Source organism: Rhinatrema bivittatum, chromosome 1, assembly GCF_901001135.1.
Source record: "Rhinatrema bivittatum chromosome 1, aRhiBiv1.1, whole genome shotgun sequence".
NCBI lineage: Eukaryota > Metazoa > Chordata > Amphibia > Gymnophiona > Rhinatrematidae > Rhinatrema > Rhinatrema bivittatum.
Window position 1 is genome coordinate 830619729 of NC_042615.1, and position 7198 is coordinate 830626926.

Below are 7198 nucleotides of genomic sequence, written 5' to 3' on the forward strand. Positions count from 1 at the left end.
TCTCTACATTCCCAGTTCTTGTGTTCTTCAGTTCCAGTTTCTCACCTTCACCTTCTGTTCCAGTTCCTTGACTTCACCTTCAGTTCCATTGTCCTTCGTCCTTGTTCTTCAGTTTCTTAGCTTGTTGTCCATGTTCTTCAGTTCTCATGGTCAGTCCTTCAGTTCTTCAGTGTTCCACATCTCTTTGTCTACTCATCTGTTCTGCTCCTATCCTTCCTGCCCTGCCTATCTGTCCTACCTTCCCTTTGGATGATACCCAATATTCATCTCAGCTTGCCTCCAGGACTTCCTTGAACACTGCCTTCTACTGACCACAGCCTGCTCACTGGACATATTTGAATGCCATCTGTCACTGACCACAGTCTGATTACTGTACCTCCTTGAATGCCATCTATCATTGACCCAGACTTCTTCCAGATTAGTGCCATATACACTCTACCCTCGATGGATCTCCATCTCATCATCAGAGGCCCTCACCTAAGACCTGCCAGCCCTGGCACCCATAGGTTCTACCCAAGGGGAACATGGATTGGTATAGGCAAAGCTCCAGTTGGGCCTCCGTCTCATCTGGATCCACCTAACAATGGTGGCGACTTGCACGGATCGCCCATGCAGGTTGCATCAACTCCACCATAAATTAGTTAGTCTATATGGTTCAACTCATCTCTTGGCATTCTTAGTGTCTTGGAGTGCTCTTTCTCCATCTGGTAATATTTACCCTGATGTTTCATTAGCAGGGGTGGTTCTATCGGGAGAGGCAGTCAATTCAGGTGGCAAAACTTTGGGGCTGTAGCAAGTGTCTTCCAGAATACTCCTGCAATGACCACCTTATTTCCTACCAGACAGAAAAAGAAAGCTGTGCAGTGACATAGGTTAATGAAATGCCAGTGCAGATCCAACAACATCGCTGGCAGAAAGAAAAAGCCCTGCGGCAGAGCAGTTTACCACAAAATTTGCTCTTTATGTTATGTTACGTTATACTGATCTACCCCTGTTCGATGTAAACCGACCTGATATGGTATTCAACCTTGAAGGTCGGTATAGAAAAATGTTAAATAAATAAATTAAATAAATCATGCTGGAGGGGTTCCCAATCCCCCTCCAGAAGGAAGAGAATGCCCCATGGAGTCAGCACGGTGTAATAACATGTCAGTGCAGTCTCCACCCTTCCCTGGCAGAAGGAAGACCTGTGCACCAGTGGGGATCCCACCCCCAATCAACAGGAGGCGAGATCCCCTTGGCAATCTGGTGCAATGATGTGCTGGTGGGTCTCCTAACCACCATCAGCAGGACGAAAGACTCACATGTTGGAAAATTCTCACACGCCACCAACAGGAAGAGAGAGTCCCACATTGGCCTAGTGTAATTATGTTCCAATGGGGTTCCCACCACCCACAAGCAGGAGGAAGATGTCCTCACCTGCAGGGTTCCCACTTTCTGCTAACAGGAAGAGAGAGCTCAGTGGTGGTGCAGTTTGACGATTTGTCAGTAAGGTTCCCTTCCCCCAGCAGAAGGAGGCATCCAGCACACTGGATATTTCTATGTGTGCTACTCACCAGTATTTCCTTTCTGTAAATTAGACTGATGGACTGGAGAGCTTCAATCCCTTTCACTCTTTGGTCACTCAGCATGGCTAGCAACTAAGAAGCCAGATGGGTGATGGATTTGAGCCTATTTTCCAGTTGCAGCTGCATGCAGTCCATAAGTAACAACACCTCTGGTTCCAGTCCCCTTTTTCTGCCAGAAACCCTGTAACCTTTTCTCCAGAATATTGACTAAGGTAATGAGCTCACCCAGATTGGCTTTTGTTGAACACAGATCATCTGTGGCTTACTTGAAGGGCTTCAGGACTTTTACCATCTCTGTCATATGTAACCAATCCTGATGACTTAAGGGACAAGCCAAGCCTATCTCATTTTCCAGAGAGAAGTCATGAAGGATTGTCTGTTGCACCACTAACCTCTGCAGCATCAGAGAGGTGGAGAGTTCTACCTGGTGACTATTTCCTGAGCAAGCTTGTGCAGAGATGTCCCCACTGCTTCCCGTTTCTCACAGAGCTGCTACGCAACCTTCTTCACATGTAGATGAAAATCCCCCACTGCTTTCTGGCACCTGTCTATTACTTCCTTGAGGACTAAGCCATTGTATCTCTTGGCCTACATCCCTAGGCATCCATTACTATATCAAGTACTTAAGGGGTGCAAAGAACTGATCCCCTGGTAGCATCCATCTTCATCTCTCTTTATAATATTACTGCCACTATCTGTAACCAAATAAATGCCCCAAAAAACAGGAATCACTGTCAAATCTCTCCTTCTGAGTTGCCAGCCTTCTGCTATCCTCCTTATTGCCGAGGTATGGCTCTGGACCATCACCTAGGTGTGCAGCACAGCCCGCCTGTACCCCGCTGGTCTCCACCCCCCAAGCTGCTGCCTGATCCTGCCTTGTCCACATGCTGAATAGCATTCTGTCTGGTCTCGGTATCAGTGGTGAAATGGATGGAACTCACCTCTAATGTAGCCAGCTGCACCTGGTCCAGGTAAGGCACAGGTAAGTGCCCCTCCAAGACAATGTTTTTCTTAACCAATTGTGCATTCACTAACATAACATTAATATCAAGGGCCAAAACAAGGGCATGGCAAGACCCACATGCTATTGAAATAAGACAAGATGGCTGGCATGTGTCTGAAAAACAATGCACCGAGCCTGCCTTGACCAACAATAAGGTCTGGTTATTCTATTTAAAATGAATAGGAGAAGGATAAGTTACAATGCCGTCAGCCTAGGTGGGCTCATCAGTCTGTTATGTCAGTCGGCCACGGAGCCCGTGACTTGCCTTCCTTACCCGGCGTCACGCCTTCATTCCAGGGGCAGGCCCCGGCTCTCCGGTGATGGGGAGAGGGTGCCCCCCCCCCCCCCCCGGTGCAGCTCTCCACTTCGCAGATCTGCTTGCCACAGCGTGCCTTGGAGCGCGGCGGAGATGCCGCTGCCATCTGCTCCTTGAATCCAGTCCCTTTAGGCGCGCGCTCGCTTCTCTAGTTCTTCTCAAGGGCCCGCGGCAGGCAAGGGCTGCCGGCTCTCCCCGATGATATCATCCCCCTGGGACTATATAAGGCAAACTATGACAGTCAGAACTTGCCTTGGCAACAGGTCTCCGCACTTCCTGTTGTGAGCTTCGTTGCTTATCTCATTCCAATTCCAGAACCTGTTCCAGTTCCTGTTCCAGCGCCTGTTCCAGTTCCAGTACCTGCTCCAGTTCCAGCCTCCTGTTCTTTCTACCCTTTGGATGGATCTCCTTGGCTTTGACCTCTTGCTCGGACCTGGCCTTGTCTCCAGCCGCCTTCCCTGACTCTCTGCTTGGATCTGACTTCATCTCCAGTCGCATGCCTCGACTGTTCCAGACTACGGATCCTTTATCTACCATCTGGGACCCTTCATCTCCACTGCTTCCTGGCACCCTGTCTCTGGACACTCTCTCCAGGATCAACCACACGGAGGCCCACCTAAGTCCAGCCGGCCCCGGTACCCAAGGGCTCAACCTGCAGGAAACGAGGGCTGGTATTGGGGAAGCTCCAGTCGGCCTCCGTTTCCCGCTTGGCCTCGCCTCCCGACAGTGCAGACCCTTGGGGTTTCCCCCATGGGTGGCACCAACACCACCTCGGGCCAAGGGTCCACCGCCGCAATACAGCCCTCATCACGCATGAAAGAGTGTGCAAGTGAGCACCTTTGTAGAGCTCCTTGGTGAGAGGCCTCTGGTGTCCCCCATTAGGTGGGGTGGAGCATAAGTCATGAGCTGTCAGTGGACCTGGCAAGCAATTGAGGGCAGAAGGTGTGAGTTCTTCCACTGAGGGGGGCCAAAGTGGGTATAAGGCCTGGAGTTCTGGTGAAATCAGAGCATGATTTAAGAACAAGGCTGCTCAGGTGAGGATATGAGCTGGTTCTCCAGCAGAAATGACATCAGTACGGAGGCAGGATCCCTGGCTGTCACTGGAGCCAGCAAGCAATTGAGGGCAGAACATAAGAACATAAGAAATTGCCATACTAGGTCAGACCAAGAGTCCATCAAGCCCAGCATCCTGTTTCCAACAGAGGCCAATCCAGGCCATAAGAACCTGGCAAGTACCCAAAAACTAAGAAGATCCCATGCTACTGATAAAATTAATAGCAGTGGCTATTCCCTAAGTAAACTTGATTAATAGCCGTTAATGGACTTCTCCAAGAACTTATCCACATCTTTTTTTAACCCAGGTACACTAACTGCACTAACCACATCCTCTGGCAACAAATTCCAGAGCTTTATGTGTGTTGGGTGAAAAAGAAATTTCTCCGATTAGTCTTAAATGTGCTACTTGCTAACTTCATGGAATGCCCCCTAGTCCTTCTATTATCCGAAAGTGTAAATAACCGCTTCACATCTACTCGTTCAAGACCTCTCATGATTTTAAACACATCTATCATATCCCCCCGAGCTGTAAAGTCCTAACCTCTTTAGTCTTTCCTTATAGGGAAGCCATTCCCCTTATCATTTTGGTCGCCCTTCTCTGTACCTTCTCCATCACAACTCTATTGTTTATAAGATGTGGCGAGCAGAATTGTACACAGTATTCAAGGTGCGGTCTCACCATGGAGCGATACAGAGGCATTATGACATTTTCCGTTTTATTAACCATTCCCTTCCATTGAGGGGTGCACAGCATGATTAACGTCTGATGTTCTGGCAAAATCAAAATCAAAATCAAAGCATGATTTAACAACAAGGCTGCTCAGGAGATGTAAAATTAAACTTGCCTGATCTGAGGGTTTTTTTTTTTGATTGATTCTTAAATTCCACGTTCCCTCGGGTTTCGTTTACTTGGGAGTAAATGTTGTTTCCAATGCTCAGATTCCTTTGAGATACATTTGTTCCTGCTCTTGAGAGTATTAAGCAGGGTCTAATAACAGAGGGAGAGTTATACATATCAAGAACTGGTAGAATCAATTTGTTAATAAGGAATATTGTAGATTTGTATCTGCTAAACGATTGTCGGATCTGCACAGCTGTATCTCCAGCATAACAGGAATCTATCTAAGATCAGACTGAAATAGTACTGCTCCCCAAACAATCTGACACAGGTGGCATTACCAATTTTAGGAAGTTATTGTTTGGGTGCCTGGGCTGAATCGCACTTGGGTGTGGGTGGGCTTTGATGTCGATATTTTAGTGAAAGTTTTCAAGCCATGGATTGTTTACTTGCTGCACTTTCAAATTCTGCTCCCACCTCCCTCACAGCTAGATGCGCTCATATATAGAGAAATATATACTCAGTCCTGGCACACACACTGACGCTAGGACAGTAGACATGTATACAGGCAAGATTTTATTTTTTGTTTGCTTATTCAATTCATAACTCCCTTCCATCATTACATTAATTTCAAACAAAAACGATAAAAAATTATGTTTCTTCATGTCATTTGCTTTTTCATTTCCCATTAACATCAATAGGGGAAGCAACGCAGCCTATTCTGAGCTTCAGATTTGGAGTTTTCTAATCAATTCTAAAGAAACTTGCAGGCAGACGACATCATAAGGGGAAGGCACCAACACTGTGGCAAAAGTGGTATGACTAGCCTACGGTACCGTAAAGGGACAGAGGAGCAGAGCAGCTTCAAGAATGTAAAGAACACTCCAAGGCTACTATAACAGGGCACTGACATCAGTGGCATGAACCCCCAAAGGCAGCGCAAGAGGAGAAAAGTGGCCACCAAGCGAGGCATGAACATCCTAAGGCATCATGAAATGGGAGCAAAGCAGTGAAGGGGCAAGAAAAAATCCCAACAACTGATAGTTGGACAAAGCAGAAGGCTCCAAGGACACCAGGACAAGAGGAAAGCAGACACCCAGGAGGAGCAAGAACACCCCAAGGTGTAGAGTCTGGGGGGATGACAGCAAGGCAGAGTGGCAGCAAGACCTGTGTAAGTTGTAGCAAGAGAGGGACCTTGGAGTGATAGTGTCTAGCGATTCTGAAGATGGAGAAGCAATGTGTACAAGGCAATAGCTAAAGCCAGAAGAATGCTGGGCTGCATAGAGAGAGAAATATCTAGTAAAAGAAAGAAGTGATTAATCTCCTTGTAAGGGCCTTGGTGAGGCCTCACCTGGAGTACTGTGTTCAGTTCTGGAGACCGTGTCTCCAAAGGGACTGAGATAGGATTAGGCTGGAGAGCGCGGTTCAGAGAAGGGCGACCAAAATGTTGTGTGGGGGAGGGTCCTCTATCAACATGACCTACACAAAGAGGTTTGAAGGACCACCATATGTATACTCTGGAGGAGAGGAAGTTTCAGGGGAGATATGATACAGACCCTCAGATACCTGAAAAGTTTCATTATGCACAATCCACAAACCTTTCTCCGTTGGAAAGAAATCAGTAGAAACTAGGGGGTCACGAAACGAAAGTCAGGGAGAAACAACTCAGAAACCAACGTCAGGAAATATTTCTTCCTGGAGAGGGTGGTGAATGCCTGGAATGCCTTCCGGAGGAGGTGGTGAAGGTAAAATGGTGAAAGATTTCAAAAGGGTATGGGATAAACACTGTGGATCCCTAAAGGCAAGGGGATGGGAATGAAGAAAAGAGTGCATGGGGGTAACTTGCTGGTGTGGCAGTTACTGCCCTTGACCAATAAGCCTTCATACACTTGTCTGATGCAACTCCAACATTACTCACTGCTTCAACAGCAAGAGGTAACGAGGAATTGGAATCAGACAGCAACCGTCAAGGGCCCTGACTTTGACTGTTTGGGAAACTAAGTATGGGGGAGACCTGTATGGCACGGCTGATGCTACCATAAGCTTGCTGGGGAGACTGGATGGACCTTTTGGTCCTTTTCTGCTGTCATTTCTGTTTCTATGTTTAATCTTGGGAATGGCAGCAGTACCTGCAAAGTGTAAAGTCTGGATATGGTAGAAATGCTGAGTGGAAGAATGGTCCCTAATGTATAGGATTAGGCGTCGGCGCTGAAGGAGCGCGACAAAGGGACCTGCCCCTTTGTGCGCCCCTTCGTGCGTCCCCCTTCGGGGTCCCGTCTTCACCTCACTAACTGTTCCTCAGCAACGGACTTCCCCCCTCGATACTACTCGCAACCAAATCTGCTCCAGAAACACAGAAAACCACCGACCCAAACCAAGAATCCCAGGACAACAACTCGACCACTCCGAACACCCTG

At 47.7% G+C, this 7198-nt stretch overlaps 1 long non-coding RNA gene across 1 annotated transcript in view; it reads right to left on the reverse strand.

Annotated features, from left to right (window-relative positions):
* LOC115079387 overlaps positions 1-1571 on the reverse strand; it is an 86882-nt gene extending 85311 nt beyond the window's left edge. The window contains exon 1 of the long non-coding RNA XR_003853276.1: positions 1557-1571. This is a non-coding gene — a long non-coding RNA (uncharacterized LOC115079387). The remainder of the gene's footprint in view (positions 1-1556) is intronic.
* Positions 1572-7198: the final 5627 nt, after the last annotated feature.